General features: G+C 41.2%; 1 protein-coding gene across 5 annotated transcripts in view; it reads left to right on the forward strand.

Annotated features, from left to right (window-relative positions):
• REEP1 (receptor accessory protein 1) overlaps positions 1-12,160 on the forward strand; it is a 203,856-nt gene that overhangs the window by 51,438 nt on the left and 140,258 nt on the right. The gene's annotated exons all lie outside the window — the stretch shown is intronic.

Here is a 12,160-nt window from a genome sequence, read left to right on the forward strand (position 1 = left end):
GAAACACCCCTGATCCACCCATGCACCCAATAGCGTTGGCGTTTTTGATGTTTGCTTGTTTTTTTCTGCACTGCGCTCCAATAACAGTGCTCTGTTTCAGTTTACATTAGGTGAGGAACATCTAGCTGTTGCACCAGGCTTCACATATACGGCCGGATTCTATATAGTATGTCTAGAGATCTGAGCCAAAATCCAGGTGTATTCTATAATAACATGCATAACTTAATTAACGTAAGCTAATCAGCGTTGATAACAGCAGTTAGCAAGCACTGATGAGCACTAATTGGCAATAATTAGAATTTACACACACAACTCGCTAAGCGTATTTTGTAATGAACTGCGCCTATATTCTAATGCATTCAGTTCAAAAGGGGCGTGGCTACGTGTGGGGAAATGGGCATTTCGTGGGTGTTCTGAAATTTACACATGTAGTTATAGAATATGGCCCAGATTTATGCCACAGTTTTTGTTGGTGTAAATGGAAGCACATAATTTTAAGAGCTGAGATGTCAACTAAGCACATTCTATATACCGTGCCTAAATCTAGGCACCACTTATAGAATGTGCTTAGGTGGAAATGTTTACTGCATGGATTTTTTTAGGTGCCTTATATAGAATCTGGCCCATAGTGCTCTACTCTTTGTTTACTTGTGACCTTTGAAGCAGAAGGTTGTGACCACTGAAACATGGCCCCGTGTCAGGTCTGTTTCCTGGTGCTTCAATAAAGAATTCCTTACTAATTACTTCCCTGCTTGGAAGTCACTTTGTCATCCTGTACTCCTTTGCCATACCTACCGGATTTCAGTAGAGGGAGTTTCCTGTTCCTGCTTTCCATCTGCCCATGCCCTTCCCATGGCCACACCCTCTTTTGAGTTGCACGCTATAAGATTTACATGCAGATCTTCTTTATAGCAAGTTGCACACGCAAATCCAAATTGTGGCTAATTAATGTTAATTAGCACCCAATTATTGGCACTAGTTGGCTGTTTAGCCAATTTAGTTGTGTGCACAGCTGAAAATAACATGGGGGTTAGGGATCAATTCACTATAGGGCACCAAAAAGCTGTGTGCTAAGCAAGAATTCCATTACATCTGTGTAACCAGATTCCATTATAGAATACTGGCTTAAGTCTGCATTTATGTCGGGTCCTTGATATGAATATTCTGAGTAAACTGGTTTTTGATATCATCTCCCTATTGGTTTGCGCATTTGTCAGCCTCTACTTTTGCTGTTTTGCTTTGACTTTCCGTGGAGGCTGCTCCTGTCTTCTTGGATTTGCATTTATGTGGCAACATTGAAGTGTGACTACTTACACCTGGTCTATGGAAAGTGTAAGTGAGCGCAACTAAATGTTGACACTTGGGCATTTAAGTGACATTATTCTGTAACCAATGCATGTAACTGCTAGTCAAACTGCCAAAGTCGCTATGGCCACATTAGCCCTCTCCTTAAGTCACTTCACTGGCTCCCTATCCGTTTCCGTATTCAATTCAAACTTCTCCTATTAACCTATAAGTGCATTCACTCTGCCGCTCCCCAGTACCTCTCCATTGTTGTCTCCCCCTACGTCCCCCCTCGAGTACTCCGTTCTGTAGATAAATCTCTCCTATCTGTCCCTTTCTCCTCTATTGCTAATTCAAGACTCCGTTCCTTTTATCTCGCTGCACCTCACGCCTGGAATAGACTTCCTGAGCCTCTACGTCTAGCTCCGTCTTTAGCCGTTTTCAAGTCCAAACTCAAAACCCACCTCTTTACCACTGCTTTTGACTCCTAACTCACTTGCCCTGACCTTTATCCTCTTTATTCCCTTACCCTTAATTGTTCTGTCTGTTTATCTGCATTATCTAGATTGTAAGCTCTTTGAGCAGGGACTGTCTTTTTTGTGTATGGTGTACAGTGCTGCGTGTGCCTTGTAGCGCTATAGAAATGATAAGTAGTAGTTATGCCCATGCCCCGTCCACATTTTCACTCTTTGTAGTTGTGCACTATAGAATTTAGGTACTAACTTTATAGGAGTGTAAAGCAGTTTAACACATAAGAGCCAATTAGTGCTCGTTAAAGACAGTTGATACTTATTGCCAATTAATTTCCAATTACCTAATTAAATTATGTGGACAACTGATGGTATTCTATAACTAGGTTTGCAATTGCATGCCTAACTGTGCGCACCATGGGGTTAAGGGGCAATTTTATGAAGGATTTTTTGCAGGGAAAAGAAATTTTATAGTTTAAAAGTATGTGCACTACAAAGAAGGACCAAACCAGAACACAAGAACAAACTCCACACTCCAGATGTAGACACAACACAGTGGAGATGACAACAAATCAGCGATGCACTAAAGTCCTATAATAAATATCTTCAACATGGGCCATATTTTGGCTCAAAAGGCTTTCCTCGGGAGTTTTGAAGTGTTTGCCCATTGGAGATGTACAGTATTTGTTCTCTTGGAATATAAAAACAAACGTCCAATAATGCTACATCACAGTGTGAAATGCGGCAAAGTTGCCGATGCAAGAAGTCTCCAGCTGGAGTACTAGTAAGGGTGCTGTTCACAAAATCGCATCAAAATCCATTGGGCAAACACTTCAGGATTCCTGAGGAAGGCCTTTTGAACCAAATCATGGCCCGTGTCGAGTCGTTGTGTTTCCTTGAAGATATTTGTTAAAGGACTTTAGTGCACCACTGATGTCGTCTCCATTGTGTTGTGTCAGTACCAAGAGGAAATTGGAGAGTCATGGGATAGGAGGTAGTGTTCTATTGTGGATTAAAAACTGGTTAAAAGACAGAAAACAGAGAGTAGGGTTAAATGGTCAGTATTCTCAATGGAGAAGGGTAGTTAGTGGGGTTCCCCAGGGGTCTGTGCTGGAACCGCTGCTTTTTAACATATTTATAAATGACCTAGAAATGGGAGTAAGTAGTGAGGTAATTAAATTTGCTGATGACACAAAGTTATTCAAAGGCATTAATTCGCAGGAGGATTTTGAAAACTTACAAGAGGACCTTAAGAGACTGGGAGACTGGGCGTCTGAATGGCAGATGACGTTTAATGTGAGCAAGTGCAAAGTGATGCATGTGGGAAAGAGGAACCCGAGTTATAGCTATGTCATGCAAGGTTCCACGTTAGGAGTCATGGACCAAGAAAGGGATCTAGATGTCGTCGTTGACGTTACGTTGAAACCTTCTGCTCAGTGTGCTGTTGCAGCTAAGAAAGCAAATAGAATGTTAGGTATTATTAGGAAAGGAATGGAAAACAAAAATGAGGATGTTATAATGCCTTTGTATCGCTCCATGGTGCGACCGCACCTCGAATATTGTGTTCAATTCTGGTCACCATATCTCAAAAAAGATACAGTGGAATTAGAAAAGGTGCAGAGAAGGGCGACGAAAATGATAAAGGGGATGGGATGACTTCCCTATGAGGAAAGGCTAAAGTGGCTAGGGCTCTTCAGCTTGGAGAAAAGGCGGCTGAGGGGAGATATGATAGAGGTCTATAAAATAATGAGTGCAGTTGAACGGGTAGATGTGAAGCGTCTGTTTACGCTTTCCAAAAATACTAGGTCTAGGGGGCATGCGATGAAGCTACAATGTAGTAAATTTAAAATGAATCGGAGTAAATATTTCTTCACTCAACATGTAATTAAACTCTGGAATTCGTTGCCAGAGAATGTGGTAAAGGCGGTTAGCTTAGCGGAGTTTAAAAAAGGTTTGGACGGCTTCCTAAAGGAAATGTCCATAGACCATTATTAAATGGACTTGGGGAAAATCCACTATTTCTGGGGTAAGCAGTATAAAATGTTTTGCACTTTTTTGGGATCCTGCCAGGTATTTGTGACCTGGATTGGCCACTGTTGGAAACAGGATGCTGGGCTTGATGGACCTTTGGTCTTTCACAGTATGGCAATACTTATGTACTTATGTAAGATACATACTTTCACATGACATGCCTGTAGCATACAGTTTGGGCATCCCATGGGCGGAGTCACAGTTTATGCAGGTTGTTCATAAAATACACATATATGTTTATGTTTAATAAAACTTACTATACCATTTATTCCAAGCAATGCAAAGGTACAAATGTCCATAGCTTCAATCTAGGAATGATTTCTGCCACTTTGCCTCTAGTATTTTATAAAGATGCATAGGCGCCTATGTGTCTTTTTAAAGTAGGCTCTTACTAGTTCTTCACACACAAGTGACCTGTTATAATATTATCCTCTTAGAGATAATTTCATAAATTTTTCACAACATACAAAGCCTGTCTACATACAGAAAAGGGCTTTTATAAATTATGCAACAGTGTATATGCCTAAAATGTAGGACAGAATTAACTCATTGGTGGACCCCAGGCAAACATGCTCATTGGGCCCCTCATTGTAATATAAATGCATTTTAATGCTCTTGAAAATAGGCCTCGTAGTTTTCACTACAGAAGGAAACCAGCAAAGAAGGAAGCAGCAGGTAGAAATGTTGATCATCGACTTCTGCTGACTGGAAAGCAATGCGTAATGCATTGGTTCCCAGACCTGGTGTTGGAGGCACCTCAGCCAGTCAAGTTTTCAGGACATCCACAATGAATATTCATGAGAGTTGCATGCAGTGGAGGCAGTTCATGAAAATCTCTCATGAATATTCATTGTGGATATCCTAAAAACCTGGGAACCACTGGCATAATGGGTAGAGAGCAAGGGCGTAGCCACAGGTGGGCCTGGGCCCACCCACATTCGTCCCAGGCCCACCCTGCAGTATCTGGCAAAACAAAAAAAACAGCCACCTGCAAGTTTTTAGCAAACCGTGAGACAATCCCTCTCGACCTGCTCCCTCTTCCACAGCTGTCGCGGTCTTGCAGTCTGCAGCAGCGACATCCTTACAAAGCAGCGCAGGACCTCCCAACCCCAACCACATCACGCTGATGGCTGTGCAGCATCCTCCTGCCCTCGCAGAAACAGGAAGTCTGTGTCTTAGAGGGTGGGACGCTACAGAGCCATCAGCACGACATGATTGGGACAAGGAGGTTAGATTGAGGAGACGGCATGACCTGAAAAAGTTGAAGCCATGGAAGTTAATCTCTGTTTCTCCTCCCCCGTGCAGCCCTGTATGCACAAAGCAAACCAACCTATGAGCTGCTGCATCCAGGTTGTCATTCTTTATTGTTGGTAGGTACCATTTTAATTTAATCTCACTTATATTTTCAAACATGCCAGCTTGTGCAGCATTCGGATCTACACAGAGGAGGTATAATAACGGAATAACTTTTCATAGGTAGAGTAGTAATTTGTTATAAATCGTAATCAGTGTGTCATTTGGAGGAGCTGGTTATAGGGGCACCCTACCACGTGTTGTATATGTGTCGAGTTTTTTTTTATCCTTGTAAAGGGCCACTAAAACTATTCATTTATTTACTTATGACATGTATATCCCACATTAAACATGAATTAGGTTGAAACCTGAGATCATTTAAAATATTTTTGTCCTGTGCCTAGATCAAAAGAGAAAGATGGTTTGTGGGAACTTGCTCCTTATAATACTATTTAAAAGAGAGATATTGAATAATGAGGGCAGAGCTACCTTCATGTAGAAGTCCAGAGTCAGTCTAAATTTTGCCTCCATTTTCCATATTTCGCCTTCAAGTCTGTTCGGTTGTAAAAGGCATGTTTGTTTTGGGGGGGGGGGGGGTTAATCTTTCTCTCCCAGCTACGTGTTTGTATATAGATGAGTCCCAGGAATAATGGTGGCTAAGGGAAAGCAGCAGTAGAACAGTTGGAGCTGAATGACATTTATGTTTTCCAAATGGTGATCCATAGCTTGATGGGATGTCCTTGTTGTAAGACCAGAGTAAATCATTTTTTAGCTTCTTGTTTAAAATTAACCAAGGAGGAAGAAATCTATTATTCTGTCTCACTGTATTTCCAGTTTTCGCACAGTATAAGTCATCACAAGTACAAAATATAAGAAAAACAATGGACTGCCATTAGGGGCTTATAGCCTATTTAGCTATGTTTAAACAAATGAGAGATCTGCATGAAAGAAAATATTTATTTTTATTATTTTGACTTATGAAAACTACTTCTCCCTGAAACATGTTCAAAACGGAATAATCCATTTGTACAAAAGAGATTAGGTGAAGATGTGATTCTATGTGCCTCAATGAAAGTAGAGTTATTAATTCAATTTAAGTTCAGTATATTCCTTCTTTATAACACCAGGCTTCCCAAGGCAGATTACAACAACAGTTAAGATGAATCCATCAGGAAACAGGATATCCTCACTGAAATTTGGATATGTGTTACTGTATTGTATAGAACAGTGTGGAAAATGAGCATAAAATACAAGCTTTATTAGTTCAATTGCCCTGGTAGCAACTTTCCCCAGTCCCCCCCCCCCCCCCCCCCCCCATAGTTCTGGCCCTGACATCTACTATCTTTGCATCAGTACAAGGAGAATTTCTGGTGTGTGTGTTTTTTTTTTTTTGGGGGGGGGGGGGGTCAGTTGAATTTTGTCTATATATTTCTATTAATTTATGGTCCTCTAGTTTGTATTTGGTGAGGGTCTGTCTATGTTTTGTGTGAGTGACTGATGCCAGCATAGCGTTTCGTGTAAAGATCTGTGGTAATCTGACATGTTCAGTATTCCCAATAGGTGTACTGATGTTCTAGAGCCCACTACACATTTATGGTGCTTCTTTTCCCTAGGTATGGACCTTCTTATGTGAGTTTTTGGTTATGCCAGAATGGTAGATTTGTTCTAGGTCTTAAGTGAATTTTTGTTCATTTTTGTATTACTTCACAATATGCTGATAAAGTTTATGCTGCTGTTACTGAGATTGTATTAGAAACAAATATTTGACTTTGTATATCATGTTTTACGGGGAAATGTCCTAGCGTTGCTATATAACAATTGTTGAGGGAGATGCTAACTGATTGTATGAATGCAGAACTTATTTTTGGGTTTAATACTATATGGAGGAAGCATATGTATATTGTGGGACTATGGAGGGAGTTGTGGTTCATTGGAGGTTGAAAAGTGCAGCTGTTGTACTCAGGGCCACCGAGAGACTAGGCCGGGCCCAGGGCAAGGCCGCCCCCCCATCGCTACCCTGGCCGCTCTCTGTCGTTTCCCCCGCCGCTGCAGTCCCCGGTCGCACCTGCCTCCACGGCTCCGGGCCCCCTGCATTCAAAGCAGAAGTCGCAGATTGCCTCTCTTCTGGCCTTCCCTCCCTGTGTTCCGCCCTCGTGTGATGTAACTTCTGGTTTCTGCGAGGGCGGGACACAGGGAGGGAAGGCCTGAAGGGAGGCGATCTGTGACTGCCGCTTCGAATGCAGGGGGCCCAGAGTGGAGGAGGCAGGCAGGTGAGACCGGGGACTGCAGCGCCGGTGGCCTGGCCCCAGCGCTGGGCCCCCTTTGGAGGCCTGGGCCCGTTGTCCCCCCTGTCCCCCCCTCTCAGCAGCCCTGGTTGTACTATCCCCTCCCAGCCCTCGGTGTGGCCTGCAGGTGCTGAATCCTCACTGCAGTTATTTGTTGGGGGCGGGATGGGATGTGGCAAGGGTCAGAACAGTGGTGGAGCAGGGCTATGGCAGGTGCCGAGTTTTATCTTTTAAAAAGGTTGTCAACCCTAGGTGCATCATTCATATAGCTGGTGAGGATCTCCAAGCCCCCACCAACTGAAGATATCCGCAGTCTGAAAACCATGCCAGTCAGTCGTGGTGTTCCATACTGCTAATATCAGGACCGTAGGCATACTGGGTCTGCATGCATATTCAGTTCATGCATGAGAGCTGAGCATGCCTGTGACGCTGGTGTCTGTGGCTTGGAGCGCTGCCTTTGACTGCTGTGCTTTTCTAAACATGGGTCGGAGGGCTAGGGATCTTCACCAACTAAAGTATTTAACTTTTAAATTTCATGGTGGTGGTGGTGGTTGGGGGGGGGGGGGATAAGGGACGAGAAGAGGAAATGCATGTCCACGCAACCTAACCACTGGGCCACCCAAAAATTGTATTCTGGTTATGCCACTGGTAGAGAGAAGAGACAGACCTGTATAAGTAGGGATAACTCTTGTCTCTCTCCACCCCCATCCTTTTTTCTGCCTGCAGCTGACTTACCAGGATAAAAATCTGCCTTGGGAGCCATTACATTGGCACATCTGAGAGAGGGTCTCTCCTAAACATTTGGCCCAAGGCATGTGCCTAGTTTGTCTATTCTTTAAACCTGCCTGCTAAAACACATGTACATGAGAAGTGGACACTACTTTTATGTGATCCTTGAGTAGGCATTCTTAGGGGGTGTAGTTTGGGTGGAGTAGAGGCAGCATTGGAATGTAAACATGTATTTTACAGAATTTGCATGCACACCCGAAAAATACTTGTACAAATTTATACCATTTTTGGAGCAGTTGCTGGCATTTGTGTGCTGCCGGAGCTGGATCCAGAATCTTATTTTATAAAAATGCATAGGTCTGTGTTGCCTTTGTAAAATGGATGCCTTTTTGAACTTCTCACAAAAGTGTTCTTGTATAAAATTAGGTTCATAAAGAGCTATTTGTGTGCATAAATTGATGTCTGAAAATTGTCCTTGTATTATTTTTTTTATTTAGATTTATCTCACAACAAGATGAGTTACATGTAGTTATAGTGTGTCTTTCTCTACAGTCTAAGGGACCAGATTCAGTAAATGGCGTCTAAAGTTAGGTGCCATTAAGATCTGCACTAAGCGCTAATTCTATAAAGGTCACTTAGAGCAGATTCCCATGCCCAACTCTGGGTGCTAGGACTTTTTGAAACCTGTTGTAAATCCTCATGCCCAACTGCTATCAGTTGGGCACGCAAATCCAAGTATTCAATAACCTCACACCTAATTTCTGGGAACACCCCTGACCCGCACATGCCCCTCCCATGTCCCCTTTTGAGTTGCGCATTATAAAATGTAGGTGCAGATGTTATAGAATAGTGACTAGGCCAGTTGCACACACAAATCTCCATCTTGAAGATCAGGGAGAACCTAAGGTTAGGCATATCTTGGCATTTTTACATTCTTTAGATTTTAAATGGCATATTTTCACTTCTTATAATAAAGGTCACCGTTTACATCTTTTAGTGTATAGATTTTCATGTAATAACCATATGTCTATTTCTGATAGTCATTGGGAACCAGTAGTTTGGTCAGATAATTTTACTCTAAATGTTATCATAAATCGGCAAAAATTACAATTTATTAAGCCTCCACCAAAGAGTCAAGACTGTTTAGTGCACAGGAAAGTTGAACCAGAAGAATTTTAGGATAAGATAAATCCATTGTTATTATCTTAGTTGGCAGACGGTTCATACAGCTTTTTAAATTGGTCTTTGTTAAGTAAAGATGTGATGGACAAATTAAGCTCCACTAAAAGTTAGGAGCAGTTATGTCAAAAATATAAATCCAGCTGGGTTTTCTGAAGAATTATTTAAATTAAAAAGACAATGTAGAACCTTAGAATGTAAATGATGTAAAACTCAAAAAGATTCTGACAAGTTGCCTTGGAGGAAATCCATAAGGTTATATAAATTAATGAATTAATTGATTGAGTGATTAATTTATTTATTAATTAAATATACATTACAATTAAAGCAATCAAAACAGCTATACTTCAGTTCACTATTGGATCAAGACAGATTCTAAAAATGTGTATCAATTAGTGAATAAATTACTAACTCCTTCACAGCTATCAGAATCAAATAACTCAGTTCTATTGGCCAATGAATTAGCCTGCTTTATAAAAACTAAGGGCCCTGTTCCTAAACTGCGTTATAGGCACATTAGCGTTTTCAACGAGCATTAACCATGTACTCGCATTGACTGTGTACATGCCTACAATAGCCCTATAGGCGCCTACACAGCTGATGCGCTAATTGTAGGCACGTTAAAACCACTAACGCGCCTTAGTAAACAGGGCCCTAAAATTGAAAAAATTAGGCATTCCCTTAAGATGTCATTAGTGATCTAGACTATCTCGATTATATTAATGTTTGGCAAGATGGGATAATAGCTGAGAAGACCTGGAGCTTCTTTAAAATTCCAGAACTGCCTTTACTTGAATCATTTCTGAAAACACATTCTTCTTCATATTGTGCCCTGGATCATTATTCAAATTTGATATTAAATCATAGTTTTATTTTCTTTATAAACTATGGGGTCCTTTTGCTAAAGTGCGCTGAAAAGTTGCTTTCGGTAGTGTAGGCGCGTGTTTTGGACGCACGCAGATCCATTTTTCAGCACACCTGCAAAAATTGCCTTTTTAAAATTTTTGCTGACAATGGATGTGTGGTAAGATAAAAATTGGCTTGCGTCCATTTTGGGTCTCAGATCGTACCACCAGCCATTGACTTAGCAGTAAGGTTTCACGCGTTAATCAGATGGTAATGACCTATGCTTATCAAATGCCACTTGGCATGCATAGTGGACGTGCACCAGAAAATAAAAATTATTTTTCGGACACACGTATTGGACGCACGCCAAAAATGAAATTACCACAAGAGCCACGCGGTAGCCGGGTGGTAACTCCAAATTGGCACGCATTGGGCACGTGTAGACGCTTACGCGGCTTAGTAAAAGGGCCCCTATACGTATTCATGTATTACAGACATTTTTCATTCAGGACAGTTTCCCATTGAGGCAAGTAAAATTCTTCTTACTCTAATACTGAAAAACCCAAAAATCAATCTTACTGAGATATCAAACATCTACTATGTTACTATATTAGTTCGTAGATCGTTTTTAGGTTGTGCGGCAATGCGTTCCATAGCTGTGTGCTCAAGTAGGTAAAGTTTGACGTGTGCATTAGTTTGTATTTTAGACCTTTGCAGTTAGGGTAGTGCAGATTGAGGAATGTGCGGGATGATCTTTTGGCATTCCTGGGTGGTAAGTCTGTCAGGTCTGACATGTAGCCTGGTGCATCTCTGTGAATGATTTTGTGGACTAAGGAGCATATTTGGAACGTGATGCGTTCTTTAATTGGAGCCAGTGTAGTTTTTCTCGTAAGGGTTTAGCACTTTCATATTTTGTTTTACCGAATATGAGTCTCGCTGTAGTGTTCTGGGCTGTCTGAAGTTTCTTAATTATTTGTTCTTTGCAGCTGGCGTAGAGTGTGTTACAGTAATCTAGGTGACTGAGCACCATTGATTGTACCAGGTTATGGAAAACAGTCCTTGGGAAGAAAGGTCTTTCTCTTTTTAGTTTCCACATTGAGTGGAACATCTTCTTGGTTGTTTTTTTCGCGTGGCTGTCGAGTGTTAGGTGTTAGGCATTATACTTAAGCCAAAACGTTGATCTGGGTGGGCATGTAATCGTCATCAATCCAACTTTGCAGTTTTATATATATATTTTTTGTAAAACGTTTTTCATATATATGTGTGATTAATTCTTTATATGGAGAAGCAAAAATACTTAGCTCCATGTAGAGTGCGCCATTTGATAATCCATAATCCATCAGGAATCCTTTCCTAGCCAATTAACAAGGAGACTTATCTTGCCAATTAATAAGGGAGATTTATCTTGCTGACACAAATTCATGTTTCGCGGAGGGCTGTATCAAGGTCTGTCTCCTAAAGAAACATAAAGTCCATTAGAATTTCAGGAAAACATACATCAATACCTTTCATCCCAATAGCAATACTTCATACCACGTAAGTTCTCTTCGTCGTGGTTTAAAGATGGCCACGGCGTTTTTTTCATTTTTTATACTCCCATCATATCTGCTGTTCAAGAGGGCACCAATCAGTTTCTAGGGTTGGGCTAGCACAGCCAATACCGTACTAGCTCTAAATCAACGTCATTATTATTATTATTATTTATTATTTGTTGCATTTGTATCCCACCTTTTCCCACCTCTTTGCAGGCTCAAAGTGGCTTACAATACATCATGAGTAGTGGAAGAATGTTAGAAAATAAACATTTAGTATTACAGAAGGATCTTGGTCAGCATGATGATAATAAAACAAAGTAATAGTATACAAGCAGATATTATGAAACAGTTCTGAATATAGATGGGCGAGTTGTGCATATTCACATTGGTTGATCTTTCTGGTACGCTTTATTAAAGAGATGGGTCTTCAGTAATATGCGGAAGTTCGTTCTTTCGTAGATCGATTTCAAGCTGCGCGGCAATGCGTTCCATAACTGTGTGCTCAGGT

The sequence above is a fragment of the Microcaecilia unicolor genome, chromosome 2 (genome assembly GCF_901765095.1).
Source record: "Microcaecilia unicolor chromosome 2, aMicUni1.1, whole genome shotgun sequence".
NCBI classification, from domain to species: domain Eukaryota; kingdom Metazoa; phylum Chordata; class Amphibia; order Gymnophiona; family Siphonopidae; genus Microcaecilia; species Microcaecilia unicolor.